The 23,814-nt window shown below is 52.0% G+C and overlaps 1 protein-coding gene across 1 annotated transcript in view; it reads right to left on the bottom strand.

Annotated features, from left to right (window-relative positions):
* LOC120375536 (bone morphogenetic protein receptor type-1B-like) overlaps window positions 1-23,814 on the bottom strand; it is a 279,242-nt gene that overhangs the window by 107,088 nt on the left and 148,340 nt on the right. The window lies entirely within an intron of this gene.

Here is a 23,814-nt window from a genome sequence, read left to right as displayed (position 1 = left end):
TTTTATCTAGCGCTGGTGATACATAGCTACCACTAATATTTGAAACAACATTGGCTACATATAAACTGTCAGTGATAATATTAAACGGTTGCATAGAAAAACGATTAAAGGCTAAAATTACTGCAGCCAGCTCAGCACGCTGGGCGGAGCTTTGGGGTAGGGTAAACAGAGAACACCAGTGGGTAGTAGATGGGTCACGCCAAGAGAGAACCCCACGGTGTGGACTTCCGTCCGTAAATACTGTAAGCACATCTGGCAGCGGGGTTGGGGAGAGTAAATAGCAAAAGTTAAGGGGTATTCGCTGCGTCATGCTGAAACGGGGGTCCTTCAAAGTGTGACAGGAGAAGACCCCAGTAAAGGCTGAGCATGCACACTGAACCTCGGGATTAGTTTCACAAAGAGTTTGCCATAAATGCAAGGGGATCGGAAGTACTATTTCAACGGGATCAATGCCTAAAAGGACCCATGCTCGCTGGCGTCCCTTGGTGATAAGGGAGGCAAGCATGGAGGGAAGGGGAGTAAGGGTATTTGCTGGGGTGTGGGCGAGATAAAGCCATTCAAGGATTCGTACCGTCCCAGCCTCGGGTGCTTGAAAGAGGGCAGCACAAGGCTGGGTCACCCCTTGAAGACAAGCGAGACGTGGAGGCTCGTTATCCACGGCACGATCCACCCAAACCTTAGCGAGAGATAGATTTACCTGCTCAATGGCATCTAATTGTGTTTTTGTGAGAGAAATGATATCGGAGGGGTGACGCCCCTGCCGAAGAGCATCAAATAATGGACTTAACATGTTGGTATCAAGGCGATAATAGGGACGTACCCAATTAATAATGCCGAGGACTTGCTGAAGGGTAACATAATTAATGTTGGTTTCCAAAGCAATTTGCGGGATAATAGGAATGGAGTAGGCGGCCATCATTTTATGTCCCAGATAAAGGAAGGGCTCTATACATTGTATCTTTTCTGGGGCTATCTGAAGGCCGTATTCCTGGAGCATATTTTGCAGGTCAGTTTGCCACGAGGGAGGGAGTTCTGGCCCTGCTATGAGGATATCATCCATATAATGGTAAACCTTAAGCATAGGGTACCATTTGCGAAAAGGTAAGAGAGACTGATTTACGTAATATTGACAGAGGGTGGGGCTGTTTAGCATACCCTGGGGAAGAACTTTCCAATGGTAGCGTTCTGTTGGCTGACTATTATTCAAAACAGGGATAGTAAAGGCAAAGTACTTTCGATCACGAGGGAGGAGAGGAATAGAGAAAAAACAATCCTTAAGATCAATTACTGCTAACTGATAATCATGTGGTATAACATTCGGATTCGGGGTCCCACATTGAAGGGCTCCCATAGGTTCCATAATTTTGTTTATAGCTCGGAGATCATGTAATAATCTCCAGCGTCCAGATTTTTTCTTAATAACAAAGACCGGAGTATTATATGGGCTAGTAGTAGGCTCAATATGTCCCTCGGTTAACTGTTCCTGAACTAATTCTTTAAGGGCTATTAATTTTTCCTGAGGGAGTGGCCATTGTTCAACCCACACTGGGACGTGGGTTTTCCATTCCAGTGGGAGGGCAGTGTGTGAAGAGCATTGACGTGTCATGGCACAACTAGGGAGGCTCCCAGCTGAGACAATAGGTCTCGCCCCCAGAGATTAATGTCAATTGGCAAAATGCACGGATGAATTTTTGCAACCTCTCGCCCCTCCTCACTATCCCATACTGAGAGCCAATTGGTGCTTTGTCGGGAAGATTGCGGGCCTCCCACTCCCCAAACAGAGGGGGAGACTTCGGAAGGCCAGGAAGGGTCCCAATGCTTTTGTGCAACTACTGAAACATCCGCTCCAGTGTCTAGCAACCCATAGAGCTCCTTACCGTTGATGATATACTTACGGGTCGGTTTGTGGGTTCGGATGTGTTGTAATACTGCAGCAATCTGTGGATGAAAAAGGAGACCTTGCTCCAGATTAACGCGAGTAGAACCAAATCCGCCGGCACGACTTGCTTGGCTGGGTCTGGCCGGCGCTGTGTAAGGTAAGATTAGCAGTTGAGCCCAAGAATCCCCCGCCTTTAATTTGAGGGGAAGGTGACTCCAAACTTGAACGTAGATAACTCCGGTGTAATCAGAATCGATAACTCCGGGCACAATCATAATAGACTGACTACTGGCAGAAGAACGAGGCAAAATTAACCCAAATGTGTCTGGGGGAAGCGGACCAGAAAGCTGCGTAGGCATGAGGAGTACGTCACCAGGGAGAGGGGATTGCATATCTACTGCATTAATAAGATCCAAACCAGCACTGCCTTGTGTGGCTGGTCGAGCAGCTGTGGCAGGCAAAGCTCCCTCCTTTAAACTGGGGCTGGAGGGGGGCCCGGTCGAAAGTTTCCCGAATTATCTGGGGTTGAGGAGCAACATTGATTAGCCCAATGATATCCTTTATTACATTTTGGGCACTTTTTAGAAGGACGGCCCCCGGTGGTGTTAGTTCCGCTCTTATGAGCACCACCTCCTGGGGCCCTGCACTCCTTTTTGAAGTGTCCAGGTCGCTGGCAGTTAAAGCAGTTACCTGTAGGTTTGTTACCTTGACGGATTGCTCCTGCCAACAGTGCCATAGCGTGGGTCTGAGTGCCTACTTCGGCACATGCCTGCAACATGTCAGCGAGTGTGTAATTAGGGCGGTGAATGATAGTTTGGAGAATTTTCCGACAATCAGCATTGGACTGCTCATACGCTAAGCGTAAAAGGAGTTCCGTCTGAGCATCTGGATTGTCAATTTGGCGTTGAACAGCCTCCTTGAGGCGATCAACGAAATGATGATAAGGTTCAGTAGCTTGTTGTTTAACATTTGTGAATGATCGAAGGGGCTTGCCAGAGGCTGGAACGCGCCTAAAGGCTCTTTGAATGCACATTGCCGTGCGGTGAAAAGATTCCATGGGCAATACAGATTGTTGTTCTATGGTGGCAAAAGCTCCTGTCCCATATATTTGCTCAGCAGTATTCTGCGCGTTACCGAGTGCTAGGGCTGCTAATTTAAACTCATTATCCCATACCACATATTGTGCAGGGGAAAGGATCATACGAAATAGATGTTTCCAGTCCTCCGGGATCATAGTATAACTATTAGCGATCCCTTCTATCATACCCTGCACATAAGTGGAACGCAGCCCAGACTCACGTACCGCTTTGTTAAGTTCCCTAAGAATAGAGTATGGGAGGGTGGAGTGCCGAGCTACCACCTCACCTGCCTCATTGGGAGGGTCATAAGACAGGGGAAACATCAAAGGGATTTCTCCCTCCCATTCTTCCAATAAGGGGTCCTGCCCGCTCGCCCGCGCCGCCGCAAGGGCGGCACAGACAGCACCCTGATGAAGGGACTTCTGCCCCAGGGTGTCCACCACTGGTGTAGAAGTTTTTGGTGCTAAAAAAGGGGCTGGAGGGAGCACTCGGGGATAGGCAGGAGGTGCCTCCACCGAGAGCAAGGGAGGTGCGGAGGGGGACGCCTCTTTTCGTAATCTCCCCACCGCAGCTGAACAGTGCTGCCACAACAGAATATGTTGGATCTCGGCTCGAGGTTCCCTAAACAATGCCTCTCCGATCTTTATCCAATCGGAGTGATCTAGGGAGCCTCGGTTCGAGTACCATGGGCACTTATACTCAATCACTCGGAGCAATTCCTCCAAGTGCCGTAACGATACTGCAGTACACCCGTCCTGTTTGATAAGCTTCAATAACTCTTTTGCATGATCTTTTTGCTCAATGGATAAGTCTCCCCCCATACTCACGAGGGAGCGCATTGCGCTGTGGTGCACCAAGGCTAAGCCAGCCGATGAGTCGGGGATCCTGTGTCTGGATCACGTCGGGGTCACCAGATGTTGTATCGGGAAACAGAGACGAGACAAGGCTGCAGTGAGGCGTCCTGGTATAGTCCCAGACCGCTGCTTTTATTCTCTTTCTTACAGACTGGTTCTCAGCATTACATGATTGACATCACACAGGTTACTTATTACTATATGATTGATACACCTGTTTACTTCATTCTGATTGGTAAAGGTTGGTTCCCATCACCGGCTTCACCGGGCCATTGTCTAGTGACTAATGATAGCATAACAGAAAGTGCATATGCTGAAGTAATAAAGAATGCAGGAATAAGAAACAGTGACTTGTTAATGAAATGAAATGAGGGGAAGGCAGCCTCCAGCTGCTATGATAGTCCAGACAGGACATTAAGCAGTGTGGGGGAGAGGAGCCCAGCATCCTGCTGCTGTGATAGTCCAGGCAGTACAGAATCTATTCTTTACACATGAAGGGCAGGGGCTGACGGAGCTCAGCCCCCTGTTGCTATGATGAAGACGGTTAGCAGGCCGTCTACTTATGGGCTGATGACGAGGACGGATAGCAGTCCTACTGCACTACACCATCTACCACAAAGCTGATGATGAGGATGGGTACCAGTCGTATTGCACCGTCAGCCACCCATGAGGCAGGTGGGAGAGGATGCTATAGTAGTGTGCCACAGCATCGTGTCTACCAGCAGGATTCAGTACACATAGGGTGACATTTAAAAGAGTCAAGAGACGATTTTTTTTCCTTTTCCTTCTGGGGGTGGGGGAGGGGGGTACATTGACGAGCTTTGCCCTGAACCGCCGTGGACAATGTGTTTGACCGTACAGGTATTGGGAGCTCAGCCAAGAATGCAAATGCTTTTCGGAGACTGCAGGAACTGTGGGATAGCTTGCGTCCTCAGTCCCCCCCTCCCTCCCTCCATGAGTGTCCATTTGATTCTTTGGCTTTCTGTTACGCTTGTCACGCAGCAGCGTGCTGAGTCTCTGCTACGCCGTCTGTCTGGAGATTTTTTAAAAATACTTTGGATCAGGCGTAACATTACAGTAATTCCCCTAATTAGATGCAGGAGTCGCCGAGCGAGATCGCCCTGAGGAGGGTCACTGAAGGAGCTAGAGAGTGCATGCTGTGTGAAAGCCAGCACAAACCAGGGGCCTATGCTGCCATGGTCCTGGAGGCAATGCTCCCAGAATACCTCATGAAAGCCTGGTGCAGAAAAGTGTGCTACCACGGAGCACCCAATAAGGGAGCTCTCCCCAGGAACCTCCTGCGGAGGCTTTTCGATTACCTCCTGGAGAACTTCGTGGAGATCTCCCAGGATGATTTCTGTTCTATCCCCATATATATAGACCTCCTTTTCACATAGTTCAGATTCCTGTTACATTAATAATAAAAGTTTACATGCTTAAAGCACTTACCGACTGATCCTTCCCCTGATTCAGGGTCCAGGTTAACGGCCGGGGAGGATTGGTAGAGTATCTCCGTGAGGGTGATGAAGAGAACCTGGCTGTCAGGGAAACCAGCGTTGTAAGCGCTGTCGCCTGCCTCGTCCTCCACAAACCCTTCCTCATCTTCCCCTTCCATGAACATCGCCGAGGAACTGGCCGTCGACAGTATCCCATCGTCAGAGTCCACGGTCACTGGTGGGGCAGTGATGGCAGACCCACCGAGAATGGCATGCAGTGCCTCGTAGAAGCGGCATGTCTGGGGCTGGGCTCCGGAGTGTCCGTTTGCCGCTTTGGTCTTCTGGTAGCCTTGTCTCAGGTCCTTGATGTTCACGCGGCACTGCATTGCATCCCGGCTGTATCCTCTGTCTCTCATGGCTTTGGAGACCTTCTCGTAGGTCTTTGCATTCCGTTTTTTGGAGCGCAGCTCCGAAAGCACAGACTCCTCGCCCCACACACCGATCAGATCCAAGACTTCCCGGTCAGTCTATGCTGGGTCCCTCTTTCTATTCAGAGATTGCATGAACTCCTCTGCTGGAGAGCTCTGCATTGTTGCCGGTGCTGCTGAGCTCGCCCCGATGTCCAACCAGGAAATGAGATTCAAACTGGCCAGACAGGAAAAGGAATTCAAATTTTCCTGGGGCTTTTCCTGTGTGCCTGATCAGAACATCCAAGCTCGGACTGCTGTCCAGAGCGTCAACAGAGTGGTGCACTGTGGGATAGCTCCCGGAGCTACTAAGGTTGATTTGCATCCACACCTAGCCTAATTCGACATAGCCGTGTCGAATTTAGCGCTACTCCCCTTGTCGGGGAGGAGTACAGAAGTCGAACTAAAGAGCCCTCTATGTCGAATTAAATAGCTTCGTGGTGTGGACGGGTGCAAGGTTAATTCGAATTAACGCTGCTAAATTCGAATTAAAGTCCTAGTGTGGACCAGGCCTAAGGAATATTAGATGACTGTTGTTTCTCAGGCATTTTTAGTGGAGTGTGGAAAGAGAGGCTTAAGATGCCACCTATCCACATCACACTCTGGGCCTGGTTCATTGCCCATTTAAGTCAAAGGGAGTGCTTCCATTAACTGTAATGAGGTTTGGCTCAGGTCCTATGTGCAAATATTCTAGGTAGAGCTGGTAGTGATGCCTATAAGTTAAAATTGCATAACACTTTTTCTATATTAAGAAACTTTTTAGATTGTAACTTTGCCAAATTTCATCTGTGGGCTGAAATTTGCCAAGCTGAATGTCTGCTTCAGGCTGATTTGTTCTGGAAAGACTATCTGCACTAAGGACACCCTGTCCCCACACAAATCCTATGTGCCAGCAAGACTGCACATGTGCCCTCCCCACAGAATGACTGAGCATGCTCCTTCCTGCAGCGCCGACTAGACTGCGCAAGCACCATCCGACGGAGCATGCTTATCCAGGGCTGACTGCCTCTCCTGTGCTCTCCTAGTCCCTGCTGTTGGCCACCAGACAGCATGAAGGAGGAGTACACAGTATGACTGGAATTTGGTGGGGTGAGGACTGGTGGGGGGAGGAGGTGGGGCTGGGAGGGGCAGGAATTGTGGGAAGAGAGGCTGAGGTAGTTGTGTTGGTGGGGACAGGAGCTAGGTGTCAGGACAGGAGCTAAGAAGGGTAACAGGTAGGAGCCGTAGAAAAGGAAAGAAATAAGTGAAGGGCAAGGATGGGATCTGGGAGATGTGTAGCGAATGAAGCAGAGTATTGAACGAAGAGAAAGGTGGTCTAATGGGTAAAGCCGTTTCAGTGCTGCCCTGGAGAACTAGATTCTGTCCCTGCCTCTGCCACAGAGTTCCTATGTGGTGCTGAGAAAGTCAAAATGTTTTGCTGGCCACTAACTGTGTTCTTCATCTGCTTGGTGCCCAAGGTGACCTCCCCAGGGTCTGAAGTGTGAGTGCTCTCAGCTGCAGCTGAAATTCAGTAGGAGATATAGGATCTGTGCTTTGAACATACACAGTGCTATGGAAATGCTAAGTTCTCTGAAAAAATCAGGCCCTGGGCACCCAAAGTCAGTGGATACTTTTGACAAAGTTAGCCTTAATCTCTCTGCGCCTGAGTTCCTGCATCTCTTTATAAAATGGGGGTTGAGGGTAAGATCATTAATGTTTGCACACTCTAGTGATGAGTGCCATCTGAAAGCCCACAAGGAAATCAATAGTTCTGCATTCAGAGCAGGATTTAGATGTTTGGAAAATAGTCCCGGGGCCTCACACTGAATGAGGATAAAAAGTATTGGACACTGCCCATTCGCTGAGCCCTGTCCATCCTGTGCACTGGCTGTGGCAGACCTGTGGAAAAAGGAGTGTGATCAATGTAAGTAAATACCATGTGCATCTGGATTATGAGAAGGGGCTTGAATTCAGGATGCACAGGCACCTTTAGTTCTGGTGTTTCCTAACTTTTGAGTACTCCATTTTGCAACCTTAATGTTTTCTTAATGTGGTTGGTTTGGATGTACTAGTACATTAAAATACACTGATCTGGAAGCTTTTAGATAGTATCTTTAATGGGCATGTTGCAGAGTGGGAATCTTGAGAGGCTACTTATACCCACTCTTCAAGCTTAGCTAGGGCTAGTATTAAGCGTGATGCGAGGCTGATCTTTGCCACAGACATCAGTCCTGAAATAAATCTGCTCCCTAATTCGGTTTGCATAGGACCCAGGAAAACCACATTCAAAGTAAAGAGTAAACATTGAACAAAACCTGTAAATGTCAAATAGGCAGACGCAAGGAGGTCACAGAGTATCAGAAAATTGATGTGGCATTAGCCTAAACTGCAGAGAAGAAATTAGCTCTGCACAACACCTACTTGAAAACGGGAAAGAGTTAAGCCTCTCATGTTCTAGCTCTGCTAAGCAGCAGGGGTGGATGTTTAAGCTTTAGTATGCTGGCAGTTGCACAGTACTTTAGAAAATTTAGAGGATTTGTGGGTATATAGTAATACAATTGGAGAAAAGGGAGGTGGATTTTTAGGTTAGCCAGTCCATGGTTGGGGTGTCCCTGTTGCCTTCTTTGGAGATGACTACACAGTTTCAGTGCTTGATACTACTCCTATTGAACTTATTGGCAAAATTACCACCAATTTCAGTGGTGCAGGATCAGCTAATAGGTCTCTTCTCCTCCTGTTCTCTGTAGCACCACCTAAACAGCTCCTCTCTCCTTGGGGCCAGATCGTCCCCATGTGGAGTACCGCTAGAGGAGACTTTATTGAGAAATGTTAGTTGTGATCGCTTGGTAGCCATTCCCCCCTCATTGTGTCCCTCACTTTTCAATGAAAAATAGTGCACAAACCTAGAAGACCCCAGGAGAGCCCATATGGAGGCTCCCTACCCCAGAAGTGGCTCTGGTCCACAGTGGCACCTCTGTTTCCTGGTGGCATGACTCCTCTCCCTCTTCCCTGACTTCAGTGGCTCTTGATGTTGGCAGGAGGGTGGGTTTCCTGCAGGGCAGATGTGCAGAAATGTTCATCCAGCCTGGGGCTGTATTCAGTTGCTTTTGAGGGAAGATGAGGGGCTTCCCTCTGAATCCTGCCCCAACTCTATCCCCTCCTGCTCCATGGAGCCCATGCCACCCACAGAGCCCTCCACAGGGCCAGTGAAGTGATGTCCCCTCCTACAGAGGGACTGAGATTCACTCATGAATCTCAGAACTGTCTGGCCCTTGGGATTCACATCTGTCCTTATGCAAATGATTATCACATCCCCTCTTACTCTTCTGACCAAAATGTGCTTGCTGTGTTGGTGTTTTGTTTTTTAATTAGTTGCCTGTTCAAAGCCCTCAGATGCTTGATAGACAGAAAATGGGATGATCACACCTATTCCATATGGGTATGGAAGAGGGACGTGGATGTTACAGAGAGTTTTGGGGATTAGGCTGTGCCTGAAACCAACAGAGTATTACAGGTAAATTAAAGGAGACAAATGTGAGACAGCTATGTGGATTATTCCACACATCACTTCGCTTACTTCAGTTCACGTTGAAGGTGTAAGTCAAACAGACACCCACAAAGGCTAGCCTATGTTCCAAACAGGCGGATTTGGCATTCTCCTGCTGTGCTGCAAAGGCAGTGTAGCTTTCAAAATGTGGCCCCCTTGTTTGCATTTCTGCTGGCATAGACTGCAGGATCCTTGTAGGCAGTAACTCTTAACGCTTTTCATCTGAGGCTCTCAAAGCCCTTACCAAACATTGAAGAATTAAGCCGTGTAAACTCCCTCCCATCATGTGGCAGAGCAGAATTAGTACCTCCATTTTACAAGAGGGGGGGGAACTGAGTCATACAGTTCCTGGCGACTGGCCCAACATCAATTAATGACTTAGTGCAGAGGTGGGCAAACTACAGCCCATGGGCCACATCCAGCCTGTGAGACCATCCTGCCTGGCCCTTCAGCTCCTCCTGGCTGTGGAGGCTAGCCCCTCCCCTGCTGTCCCTCCTCTTCTCCTTATTCTTTTGGAGCAATTTACAGATCAATGAACACAGCACTGTGTACACAGATGAAAACAAACATCAGTCTCCAGCCCAGCGATTGCATTAGTAGAAAATATTGTTACACACAGCAATCCAGGAAGGAAAAAGAATATAAACATTGCTGTCCTGGAACCCCATGCTCCAACAGAATGTCCCCCCACACACATGCTACATGTTTAGAGACTTCTCATCCCACCTAGCAACACAGAAGGGGCAATAAACACATGGAAGGGTGAGGGGGGGACCGTGGTCCCCTGAAATCTGTCTTTGATCTGCTGGGAATTGCCACCCCCGCCCAGCTTAAGAACCTGCAATAGGGTGTGATTGAGTGTATATCCCACACTGGCTCAACAAGCGCTAACTGGAAGTGGAGCACTCAGTGAAGGCACCTAGTTGCCTCTACAGGGTTGACCAGAACCACTTAAAGATAAGTCACACTGTGGAGAGGAGCTGGCTGGTTATTACTATGAGGAGATGAAGCCCAGAGTAGAGGAGGGGCTGAAGGGAGAGAGGTAAAGAAGAACTCTGAAGTCCCTATCTTGGCAGTAGAGCAGTGGTCCCCAACCTTTTTCATCTGGCGGGTGCCGGACGATGAGCCACCGAGGACCGTGGCTGGCGGACGAGCATCCGCCGAAATGCCGCTGACAAGCAGCGTCATGCAGAGGCGTCACCGCCAAAAATCAGTGGCATTTCGGCAGCAACGCCTCTGGATGAGGCTGCTTCTTGGCAGCATTTCGGCGAATGCTTGTCCACCAGACAGTACGTGCATGCACATAGATGCCCCGGCAGGTGACCACGGCAGGGACCACTGCAGTAGAGTGTGGAGAGACTGACAGGGTCAAAGATGAAGCCCAGGGGGAGAGTTGGTCCCCGGATCCTCACCTGAGTAGAGAATTCTCACAAGAGGCAATGAGTCAGACAGCGAAACCACTGGTGGAGTGAGCTCTGACAAGGGCGGGTCCTGTACTTCTAGAAAAGAAGTCCAGAGAAATATTCAACTGAGGGAGATTCCCAAACCTGAGACGGCTTTTATAGGTGACAAATCTGAGGAACTGTCACAGATTGAAGTGTCACTAGAGGAGGTTTTGGAATTAATTGATAAACTCAACAGTAACAAGTCACTGGGACCAGATGGCCTTCACCCAAGAGTTCTGAAAGAACTCAAATGTGAAGTTGCAGAACCAGTGGTGAGCTGCAGCCGGTTCGTGAGAACCGGTTATTAAATTTAGAAGCCCATTTAGAACCGGTTGTTCCTGGAGGGACAACTAGTTCCAAAAGGGCTTTTAAATTTAACAAAAGTTCTAGCAGCTCTCTACCCTTCCCCCGGCCCCAGCTCACCTTACTCCGCCTCTGCCTCCTCCTCTGAAGCTCCTCCGGCTTCTCCTCCCCCTCCACAGCTTCCCACGAATCAGCTGTTTGCACGGGAAGCCTGGGAGGGCTGAGAAGGCTTCCACCAGGTGAGCTGGGGTCGGGGGATGGGGGCGCCAGTGGGAGGAGGTCTCCAGGCGCCGCGCCGCCCGGCGAGGTCACGGCCGGACCCTGGGGCCCAGCGGCACGGCTCCTGCCCCCCGGGTCTAGCTGCGACCTCGCCAGGCAGCGTGGCGCGGTTCCTGCCTGGCCCCCGGGTCCAGCCGGGTGGCGCAGTTCCTGCCCGGCCCCTGGGGCTCCTGCCCGGCCCCTACCTCGGCCGGGTGGCTCCGGTCCCAGCCCCAGCCCAGCTGGGCCTCCACCTCCAGGCAGCACTGTAAGGGAGCAGGGAAGGCATGTTGCATAGAGGGCAGGGGTGTTGGGGGGGGTGGATTAGTGTCGGAGCAGTCAGAGGGCAGGGAACAGGGGGATTTAACGGGGGCAAGGGTCCCGGGGGGGCAGTCAGAAAGGAGCAGGGGTTGGATGGGGCGGTGAAGGGCAGTTAGGGGTAGGAATTCCAGGGACAGTCAGGGGACAAAGAGAAGGGGTGGTTGGATGGGATAGGTGTCCCGGGGTGCCATCAGGAATGAGAGAAGGGGTTGGATGGGGTGGCAAGGGGCAGTCAGGGGACAGGGAATGGGGGTGGATAGGGCATGGGTCCCGGGGCTGTCAAGGAACATGGGGTTGGATGGGGCATGACCCCCCGGGGGGGGGGCATGACCCCCTCATGGGGTGAGGAGGAGGGAACCGGTTGTTAATATTTTGGCAGCTCATCACTGTGCAGAACTATTAACTAATGTTTGTAACCTGTCCTTTAAATCGGCTTCTGTACCCAAAGACTGGAAGTTAGCTAATGTAACACCCATATTTCAAGATGGCTCTAAAGGTGATCCCGGCAATTACAGACCAGTAAGTCTAACATCGGTACCAGGCAAATTAGTTGAAACAATCATAAAGAATAAAATTGTCAGACACAAAGAAAAACAAACTGTTGAGCAATAGTGAACATGGTTTCTGTAAAGGGAAATCGTGTCTTACTAATCTATTAGAGTTCTTTAAGGGGTCAACAAACATGTGGACAAGGGGGATCCATCCTCCCCCACCCACTGGCCACAGGCCCCACCCCTCCAGCTCCCCTCCTCCCCCACCCGCTGGCCACAGGCCCCACCCCTCCAGCTCCCAGCCCTGCCCCTTCAGCCCTGGCACACCCCTCCTCTGCAGCCCCCATCTCTCTGGCTTTCATCCTCCCCCACCCACTGGCTGCAGGCCCCTCTGTTGTGCCACCAGTGCACCTCCCTGCTCCTGCCCCTAGCCTGGCCAAGGCAGCACTGGCAGGCCCCACCTCAGCAGCTGCCCCCACAGCCAGAGCAGCGCCAGCAGGCCCTTCCCGTGCATCCCAAGTACACACAGCTACTCCCAGTCCCATCCCAGCCACCCAATCTGCTGCAGCAGCTGCCAGCATCCCCTCTCCAGTATCTGTCCCCTCCGCGGCCCTGCCAGCTGGCCCTGTCTCCCCTGCCGCCCCAGCACCCGCAGCCCAGGCCTGCCTCCTCGCCATCCCTTCTCGACAGCCACCCCTTGCTGCAGGCACTCTGCTGGTCACTCACTACCATTGCCCTGGCCTGATGGCTCGGGTGTTGGCTCGCAGGCTGGGCTTGCCAGGGCATTGCCCCCCACAGGCAGCCAGGGGCCGTGCCTTGCATCCCTCCAGTCCTGCTCAGGGCCCCTGGGCTCTAGTGGGGGGAAGGGGCTTTTGGAGCTGGCTCTGGGCCGGGCGGGGGGGTACTCCACGCTGGTGAAACTGGCCCCAAATGGCCACAGGACAGCCTTGGCTTAGGCCTGCAGGTTGGCGGCTTCCAGCTGTGCTTTGTGTTGGTAAGTGACAATAAAGTGTTTCCCACAGTCCTGGCTCTGGGATTTTCTGCCCCCCTCTATCCCACACCAGCTGAGGGCAAATAGAGGCTTGTTCAGCCCTAGCCACGATAGAGACAATCACATGGGCCAGGCCTCCAGTGCAGCCACCAAGTGTTCACACGTGGGGCAGAGAGGTGGGGTTTGGCTTTGGCCGGCGAGTGCCAAAAGCTGAGCTGGAGGGTAAGTGCAGTGGGGCAGGGACTTGGGGGTCCCTGAAGGGGGCTGGACTCCTGAAGGAGGCTTCTAGCTGTCACTGCAAAACACACGGCTACTGGCACGGGCATCCCTTAGGGCTGGACTCAGCAGTGCTGAGCACCCACCTGTGAGGACCAGCAGCTCTCAAATTAGGCCTTTCCATGGCAGCACAGTCCAGCTGCCCCATGCTCTCTGCTGCCCTCCTGTGCAGGAACAAAGGGGGTTCAGCTGGTGGAGAGCTGGGGTGCCTTTTGGCTGGGAGTCAGGACTCCTGGGTCCTGCTCTTCTCACTGGGGTGGTCTGCAGGGCCTGGCTGTGTCTGTGCACCCAGCTGCCAGGGGCTACCAGCCTGGGAGATGTACTAAGGAGAACAACTACAAACCTCCCTGCAAGGGTCTGGCTGAGCCCTCCCCATGCCAGGCTCTCTGCCTCCGCCACCCTGGCTGCCCCTGTGACAGCTGAGTGCCTAACGGCAGACACCTAGCCCTAGAGTGGGCATCTTGCCAAACAGCCTGCTGCACAAAGGGGCTGTGCCTCAGTTTCCCCCTCAGTTACACCATGGTTTTGCTGGCCCTACTGCTGTGTTGGTGCTTAATGAGATGAGCAATGGGCCCTGCCCAAAGTTCACAGCCCAGTGGCACCTTTCACCCTCCCGTGGGTCTGTTCCTGAGGCTGGGGGGAGGGGGCTGAAGGAGTCATTGGGGATGTGAATGCGAATCCCTCCATGCTTTGCCTGGGGAGAGCTGGCTGCTTTAACCCTTTGTACACCAGCTCTTCCTGCGCCAGCCAGGGAGTGCTGGCCTGCCCTGGAGCAGGCCTCCAGTCTATCTATCTATCATTCACTCACATGCAAAGGGGTCCCCAGGGCTCTGTACTGGGACCAGTGCTGTTCACAGTCATCAATGATCTGGAAAAGGGGGTAAACAGTCAACTGGGGTAGGCTGCAGATGATACAAAGTTACTCAAGATAGTCAAGTCCAAAGTCAACTTCGAGGAGTTACAAAGGGACCTCATGTGACTGGGTAACACAACAGATGACATTCAGTGCTGATACATGCAAAGTAATGCACACTGGAAAAATCCCAACTGTACATATAAAATGATGCGTCTACATTAGCTGTTACTGCTCAAGACAGAAATCTTGGAGTCTTTGTGGCTAGTTCTCTGAAAACATCCGCTCAGTGTGCAGCGGGAGTCAAAAAAGCAAACAGAATCTCAGGAACAATTAGGGATGTGCTAGATAATAAGTAATGGTCTCAAGTTGCAGTGGGGGAGGTTTAGATCGGATACTGGGAAAAACTTTTTCACTAGGAGAGTGGTGAAGCACTGGAATGGGTTCCCTAGGGAGGTAGAGGAATCTCCTTCCTTAGAGGTTTTTTCCTGGCTGGGATGATTTAGTTGGGGTTGGTCCTGCTTTGAGCAGGGGTTTGGACTAGATACCTCCTGAGGTCCCTTCCAACCCTGACATTCTATGATTCTATGAAAACTTTGCATTGCCCTTGGTATAATGTTATAGCCCCTAAGGATAGAATAAGATAGAAGAAAAATGATTGAGTTGGGGATTGGTCTTGCTTTGAGCAGGGGGTTGGACTAGATGACCTCCTGAGGTCCCTTCCAACCCTGAGATTCTATGATCAGGCAAGTGAGAACCAAGCCAGGTCCTGTCCCAGCTGCAAAGGGATTGGGTTCGGTCCTGCAGCACACACCCAGCATGGCACTCAGGGCCAGGCCCCAGATGGGCGTAACCCACAGCTGCTCTGCAGAACAGCCTGGGACCCTGGGATGCCCCTCTGTCACACACATCCCCAGGGGGCCGGGGGTATGGATGCCCTGGAAAGCTCTAGCCAAGCAGTGGGATGGCTCAGCACTGGCCAGCCCTTTAAGAACTGAAGGTACTTTCAGGCCAGGGCAGAGCTGCCCGCAGCAGGGCTCCAGCCAGCGAGCAGGGCAGGCCGGTATGTGCTCCGGGAGCAGCCAGGGTTAAACATGGCCCTTTCTCCCCTATAGAACGCTGTGAGCTCTCCCCTTCCCATGGTAGAGCCACTTGGGACAGGGGCATCCCCCTTCCCCCAGGGCTCCTCAGGGGCCGGGATCTCAGCGGCTGTGGGAGTAGGACTCTGCATTGACTGATGATACTTTGCTCTCTGCTCACATCTGCAGGGGGAACCCAAACCTAGGAGCTGCCCCACACATACCGGGTACCTGTTCCTGCTTCCCTGGGGGCTGACAAACTGCAGGCAGCTGCAGCTCCTCAGATGGTCACCCCCTCCCCAGGTGCAGGTCCTCAGGCCCCTGGTGCACAGCTGGCCCCCCTCCCAGCCCCTCCCAGCTCACAGCCATTTGTTCCCCTGCACAGGCCTGGCCAGATTCAACCAGGCCTGCAGCAGGATGGTCCCTGGAGGGGCTGCATGTGTATACTGAGCGTTTTGAGCTTTTTGTTATTGCAAATGACATTACAGAAGCGAAGAAGGTGCTAATATTCTTAAGTGTTCTAAAGGCTAAAACCTACTCCCTGCTACGCAGCTTACTACACCCTGTTAAGCCAGCGACTAAATCTTACAGTGACATTGTGGAAATCCTGGGGTCCCATTTTCCCCCAAAACCACTGGTAATTGCTGAAAGATATAGGTTCCACAAAAGAGACCAAAAGGAAGATGAAACAGTTGTACAATTTGTAGCCATTTTAAAAAAGCTAGCAGAACACTGTGAATTTAAAGAGATGTTAAATGATGCCCTGCGTGACAGGTTAGTGTGTGGCCTCTACAGTGAAGCTATACAGAAGTGCCTACTGACAGAGGCTCAGCTTACATTACAGAAGGCTGTTGATATTGCTGTCTCCATGGAACTGGCTACAAGGGAGGCGCAATACATCGGTGCATCCCCTAGAGTGCAAAAAGTGTCACAAGAACCGACCCACAAAACGGTGCAGAGTCAAGAATGTTACCGCTGTGGTAAGCCGGGTCACCAGGCATCAGAATGCTGGTGTAGGACCTGGTGTGTCGACACTGGCAAAAAGGGACACATTGAGTGTGCCTGTAAACAAAAGAAAAAGAGGCCTGTGGTCTGGCCGACAAAAAGAGGAACCCTGCATACCCTAGAGCAGACCCAGGATGATCAAGGAGACACCTCATCGCAAGAGGAAGTGCCACTGCATGTTTTGTCTTTGGCAGTGGGCTCACATGAATACTGGGTAACCCCGTTGTTGGATGGCAAACCTATATGCATGGAACTGGACACCGGTGCAGCCGTCTTGCTGGTCTCCGAGACTGTGTATAAAGAAAAGATACAGCATCTTCCGCTTAAGGCAACAAAAACTGTTCTGAAGACGTATACGGGAGAAGTTGTGCCCATGTTGGGCACTATTGATGTTAAGGTGGAGCTCAATGGACAGGCTGCTAAATTGCCACTGTTTGTGGTGAGAGGTAACTACCCAGCCTTAATGGGTAGGTCTTGGCTTGGGAAGATTCAACTGAACTGGGCAGAAGTGCACCAGATGACTAAAGAAGAAACCAGTCTAACCCCTATTCTAAGGAAACATGCTGCTGTTTTTGGAGATGATTTGGGAAGTATGAAGGGAATCACTGTGACACTGAACATTAAACCTGACAGTCCACCAAAATATCTGAAAGCCCGAACTGTGCCATATGCCATCAGGCCAAAAGTTGAAGCAGACCTGGAGCGCCTGGTCACCAATGGAGTCCTAATACCAGTTATCCATAGCTCATGGGCCACTCCTATCATTCCAATAGTGAAGAAAGATGGCTCTCTCCGGATTTGCGGTGATTTTAAAGTCACTGTCAACCCAGTGTTGTGTGCAGAGCAATACCCGCTTCCCCGCATCGATGACCTCTTCGCAGGCCTGGCTGGGGAACAAAAGTTCAGTAAGATTGATCTGAGTCAAGCATATTTACAGATGCACGTCGATGAAAAGTCCCAAGAGCTGTTGACTTTTGTGACTCATAAGGGGCTTTATCGATACTGTCGCCTGCCCTTCGGAATAACATCTGCTCCTGCCCTGTTCCAGAGGGCTTTGGACCAGATCTTGCGTGGCTTGTCAGGAGTTCAGTGCTATCTGGATGATATCCTGGTCACTGGAAGAAATGAAGAGGATCACTTAAAGAATTTAGAGGCTACCCTACAAAGACTGGAAGAGTATGGCCTATGAGTTCGCAAAGACAAGTGTGAATTCTTCAAGCCCTCTGTTGAATATTTGGGACACATCATTGATTCTGCAGTTCTTCATAAGGCCCCTGCAAAAGTTAAAGCTATTGTGGAGGCTCCCCCACCTCAAAATGTAAGCCAGCTGCGCTCGTTTCTAGGACTACTGAACTATTATGGAAAGTTCATCTCACAGTTAGCCACACTGCTAAAACCACTTCATGAGCTCCTTGGGCAGAACAAGGCCTGGAAGTGGACTGAAGCCTGTGATGTTGCATTTAACAAAGCTAAGGATGCACTGCTAAATTCTGAAGTTCTAACGCACTTTGATCCATCCTTACCCCTGCAATTGGCTGTGATGCCTCCCCTTATGGAGTGGGAGCAGTCGTGTCACACATTATGCCTTCGGGAGAAGAGAGACCTATTGCTTTTGCTTCACACACTCTAAGCAAAGCAGAAACTAACTATGCCCAGATCGAACGTGAGGCATTAGGAATTGTTTTTGGAATTCGGAAGTTTCATCAGTACCTGTTTGGGTGAAAGTTTACTCTTCTCACAGACCATCGACCTCTGACATCAATTTTTGGACCCTACACAGGCATTCCCCCATTAGCAGCTAGTCATATGCAACGTTGGGCATTGTTACATTCAGCACACACATATGAAATCAAATATCGGAAATCCACTCTGCACGGCAATGCAGATGGCCTCTCAAGGTTGCCTTTGCCGGTCAAACATCAAGATAGTGCCCAAAAGGAAATCTTCTACTTTGAACAGGTAGAGAATACACCCATCACTGCTACTCAGATAAAGAAGGCAACTCGCGTTGACCCAGTATTGTCCCAAGTTATGGACCTGGTGATGCATGGAAAATCTCGACAAACCTCTCCGGTCTCACCCGACCTTGTTACCTACATGTCCAAGCGGACGGAGTTATCGGTCCAACCTGGTTGTTTGTTGTGGGAGAGACGTGTCATTATTCCACCACCATTGAGATCACAGATGTTAGAACAGCTACATTCCGGTCACTGTGGAATAGTGCGCATGAAGGAAATTGCACGAAGCTATTTTTGGTGGCCTGGATTGGACAGTGCTATTGAAGAGAAGGCAAAAGCTTGTATGTCATGTCAGGGTGTGAGGAATGCACCCCAGTGGGCACCCCTACACCCATGGGACTGGCCTGAAATCCCGTGGCAACGTATTCATGTTGACTTCGCTGGCCCCCTTGAAGGAAGCATGTTCTTGGTGGCAGTAGATGCCCATTCTAAATGGCCAGAAGTCTCTATAATGCAGTCCACTACTGCAGAGAGTACTATCCAAAAACTACGAGGACTCTTTAGTCGTTTTGGTCTGCCAGAACAACTTGTGAGCGACAACGGACCGCAGTTCGTCTCTCAGGAGTTTCAAAATTTTATGAAGGCAAACGGGATACACCACATCACGTCAGCACCATATCATCCATCCACCAATGCATTAGCTGAAAGATTTGTGCAGACAATGAAACACGCTTTGACATCAGCAAGGGGACAACACTCCATTCAAAAGCGTCTGGATACTTTCTTACTTTCCTACAGAAACACACCTCATGCTACGACCCAGGCATCCCCAGCCTTTCTAATGATGGGACGACAGCTACGCACTTGCTTTGATCTGCTGAAACCTTCTGAACCCCGACAAATTGTGCAACATCAGCAGCAATATCAAGTCATCAGACGGGCACCCAGAGCAAAGACCGAACCTTTAGCCCGAGACAGCCAGTTTTGGCTCAGAATTATACTTCCAGAGCTAAATGGGTCCCGGCCACAGTCATCACTCAAACAGGACCTGTTTCCTACACAGTCTGGACTGCAGAGAATCTTACCTGGTGGCGACATGTAGATCAGCTGTTGCCATGTCATGCCAGTCCTCAGGACACATCTGCAGTTCAGGGGTCTGACTTCACCTCTTCTGGTGAGACACCGAATCACGAATCACCTGTTCCTGACTGTTCTCCTCCATTACTGCCGGTGGCTGAGATACCCCTTTGCCCAGCATGAGCTGATACCACCTCCTCACCTGTTTGTGCTGCGGACCCTAAGCCCATGGTACCTTTGGGTACAACAACACCAGAAGTTTGCCGTTATCCACCTAGAGACAGAAGGCCTCCTCATTGGCTGGATCTTTAGTTAGGGCGAACCCACGGTTATGGGGCAAAATAATCCCCAGGGTTTTTCCGTGAATGGAGGCAGTCTACCCTCCTTCTCTAGTCTAGTGTGTTTTATTTAGGGGATGTTCTTATTGGGGGGGGGGGGAGGAATATGTTGTGTATTTGGTTGTCATGGTGTTTGTTGCTATGGCAACTGAGTTAGATTATTAGGGGATAGCTCAGCCTGTTTCGGCCGGCTGGGTTAGCTCTATGTCTGTAAATAAAACGGTAGTTTTGTTAGCTGTCTGCTCTCTGGCCTCAAGTGATTTCTTCCTAAACTGGCTGCCCCCAAGGATATAACACAGCCCATCCTTGCTGATCACGGCCACTAACCCAGCACTGTCCACCCAGCACAGCCTCTAAACCATTTTGTGTGGCTCGTGCTGCTGGGCTGCCAGAACTCTCTCTCCTTTCCCACTGGGGTCGCTCTAGATTTGGGTACCTATTTAGCTGGAAGCATCTGGAAGGGTGGTGGAAGGACACAATCTGTGGTCACACTCCCAAGCTCACAGCCATACTCACAATGAGGAGCCCCAGCAGAAAACATCCCAAACCACTGGGGCAGAGGGAGAGTCCTTGTAAATATTTCTGTGTCTTCTCTATTGAATTCAAGCTGCTGGAGCTTTTATTACTAGTCTGTGGGCTACTCTCCCCGTGGGGAGGGGAACTCAAGATCACTAACCAGAAGTGTGACTGGAAACTAGCCCCACGACTGCCAAGTTGGCTGGTTTTATTTTTAACAGCCTAAGAACTAGAAAGTGAAACTCGTGCGTCTCTGCCTAAGCAGCACGTAGTGGGGAAAAGCAGCAGCTCTGACACAAGGACAAGGTCTCCTCTGCTGTTAAGAACAGGAGGAAAAAGGGTGAGAATAAAGGATTTGCCAGACTGGACAGGCTCCGATGTCCATCTAGTTTGGTATCCTGTCTCTGACAGTGGACCAGAGCAGCTGCTTCAGAGGAAGGGGCAAGAAATGCCACCGTAAGCAAATGAGGGATAATCCACCCCTGACATTGTAGTTTTCTAACTGATCACTAGCTGTTCACTTAAACCTGACAGGTTTCGTTTGATTGCCTTTCCAAAACTAATTAACATTAAAACTCTAGGTAGCTTTGGGGATAAAATGTCCCATTTCTTTTGGGATCTTGCTAATCTGGGTCCGACTTTCTGAGGCAGAGTTCCACAATCTAGTCACATGTGTAGGAAAATGTCCTTTGAACAGTTCTCAAATTCCCACTTTGTTGTGTGGGAGGTGTGCAGGCCGGCCATTTCTGATCTCCCTTCGCTAGACGTGTCCTGGATGAAAAGTAAGATCCCCTCTCTAAGGCCATGTCTCTCTGTGGAGCACTGACACAGATAAGCAGGGTGGTACAGGAAGTTACCAGGAAACCACTCCTCATGTGCCTGCAGCTTAGACTGCCACTGCTGCACTCTCACCAGGCCAGCTTATTGTGCATACACCCAAATGAAACCAGCTAGGGCAGAGACAATCTAACTGCATCTGCACTATGGATATTTTCCAGCACCGCTGTCAGTCAGGGCTCGCACCCCTGACCTACAGGGCTGTGGTGGCAGCCGTGTGAAGTGTCGACCTGGCCTCAATCTAAAAAGTAACCGTCTTCATGGGGATATTTCCAGGCCCCCTACTCGCTCTCTTTGCCTGGCTCTGAACCCCACTGAATTCTGCACTATCCTGTTGGGGGGGAGGGGGCGTGAGCAGGATTGTGCCATAGACATAAGGACAGGAAGGGATGTTGAGAGGTCTCTAGTCCAGTCCCCTGCCCTGAAGCAGCACTTAGTATTATCTAACCCAGGGGTTCTCAAACTGGGGGTTGGGACCCCTCTGGGGGTCCTGAATTTATTACGGGGGGTCATGAGCTGTCAGTCTCCACCCCAAGCCCTGCTTTGCCTCCAGCATTTATAATAGTGTTAAATATAAATTAAAACCACTTTTTTAGTATAAGGGGGGTCGCACTCCAAGGCTTCCTATGGGAAAGGGGTCACCAGTACAAAAGTTTGAGAACCACTGAGCTAGTCTGTCCTCAAGAGGTGTTTGTCCAACCTGCTCTTAAACCTCCAGTGAGAATCGGTTTCAGAGGGGTTGCCATGTGCCACCTTAGAGACTAACACATTTACTTGAGCATAAGGTTTTGTGGGCTAGAACCCACTTCATCAAGTGCGAGGAGTGGAAAATACAGGAACAGGTATAAATACATGAAAAGATGGGAGTTGCCTTACCAAGTGTGAGATTTTTTTTCAGTGAGATTCTGTAACTTCCCTAGCTAATTTGTTTCACTTCTTAACTACTCTGACAGTTAGGAAGTTTTTCCTGATGGCCAACCTAAACTTCTCTTGCTGAAGTATGAGCTCATTACTGCTTGCTCTGTCTTCAGTGGTTAAGGAAAACAATTTATCACCCTCCTCTTTATGACTGTGTGTTATGTACTTGAAGACTTATGTCCCCCTCAGTCTTCTCTTCTCCAGACTAAACAAACCCAGTGTTTTCAATCTTCCCCCAAAGCTCATGTCTTCAAGACCTTTAATTATTTTTGTTGCTGATCTTGGCCCCCGAGTGTGTTTGGGCAGCGGCCGGTGCGACAGGGCCCCAGTCTTGGCCGCTGTCTGTGTGTAGGCAGCGCCCAGCCCCACGGGGCCCCGATCTTGGCCGCCGGGTCTGGGGGCAGTGCCCGGCCTGATGGGGCCCCGAACTCGGTCACCGTGTGTGTGGGCAGCGTCCAGTGTGACGGGGCCCTGATCTCGGCCACCGTGTGGGGGGGCAGCGCCCAGCCCGACGGGGCTCTGAACTCGGTCACCGTGTGTGTGGGCAGCGTCCAGTGTGACGGGGCCCTGATCTCGGCCACCGTGTGGGGGGGCAGCGCCCAGCCCAACGGGGCTCTGAACTCGGTCACCGTGTGTGTGGGCAGCGTCCGGCGTGACGGTGCCCTGATCTCGGCCACTGTGGGGGGGGCAGCGCCTAGCCCGACGGGGCTCTGAACTCAGTCACCGTGTGGGGGGGCAGCACCCGGCCCGACGGGGCTCTGAACTCGGCCACTGTGTGGGGGCAGCACCCGGCCCGACGGGGCTCTGAACTCGGTCACCGGGTGTGTGGGGGGACAGCGCCCAGCCCGACGGGGCTCTGAACTCAGTCACCGGGTGTGTGGGGGCAGCACCCGGCGTGACGGGGCCCTGATCTCGGCCACCGTGTGGGGGGGCAGCGCCCAGCCCGACGGGGCTCTGAACTCGGTCACCGGGTGTGTGGGGGCAGCACCCAGCCCGACGGGGCTCTGAACTCAGTCACCGGGTGTGTGGGGGCAGCACCCAGCCCGACGGGGCTCTGAACTCAGTCACCGGGTGTGTGGGGGCAGCACCCAGCCCGACGGGGCTCTGAACTCGGTCACCGTGTGTGTGGGCAGCATCCGGCGTGACGGGGCCCTGATCTCGGCCACCGTGTGGGGGGGGGGGGGCAGCGCCCAGCCTGACGGGGCTCTGAACTCGGCCACTGTGGGGGGGGGCAGCGCCCAGCCCGACGGGGCTCTGAACTCAGTCACCGGGTGTGTGTGGGGGCAGCGCCCAGCCCGACGGGGCTCTGAACTCAGTCACCGGGTGTGTGGGGGCAGCACCCGGCCTGATGGGGCCCCGAACTCGGCCACCGTGTGGGGGGGCAGCACCCAGCCCGACGGGGCTCTGAACTCAGTCACCGGGTGTGTGTGGGGGCAGCGCCCAGCCCGACGGGGCTCTGAACTCGGTCACCGGGTGTGTGGGGGCAGCACCCGGCCTGATGGGGCCCGGAACTCGGTCACCATGTGTGTGGGCAGCGTCCAGCGTGACGGGGCCCTGATCTCGGCCACCGTGTGTGGGGGCAGCGCCTGGCCCGATGGGGCCTCGCTCTCGGCCGCTGGGGGTGTGTGGGGGCAGCGGGTGAACCCCAGCCCCTAGTCTGGCATGCCCCTTCTGCCCCAGCCCCCCCCAGGCCATATGGCTTGCTCCACAGCACCCTGGGGGGGGGTGGCACACCCCTCCCCCTCAGCCCCGGAGAGCCTGGTGAGCAGCTGGTGTGCTCCCCACCCCCCCAGCGTGTGAGAGGGGTGGTGCAATCCCACCTCCCCCCGCGTGTCACCTGATTGGTGCAGTCCCACTCCCCTCAGTCTGCCCCCCCCCCTCCCAGCAAAGGGCCTGGGAAGCTGAAC

This window comes from Mauremys reevesii, linkage group 12 (assembly GCF_016161935.1).
Source record: "Mauremys reevesii isolate NIE-2019 linkage group 12, ASM1616193v1, whole genome shotgun sequence".
In the NCBI taxonomy this organism is placed as follows: Eukaryota; Metazoa; Chordata; order Testudines; family Geoemydidae; genus Mauremys; species Mauremys reevesii.
Note: the sequence above shows the minus strand (reverse complement) of the source record. Positions and strands in the feature narration are given on the sequence as shown.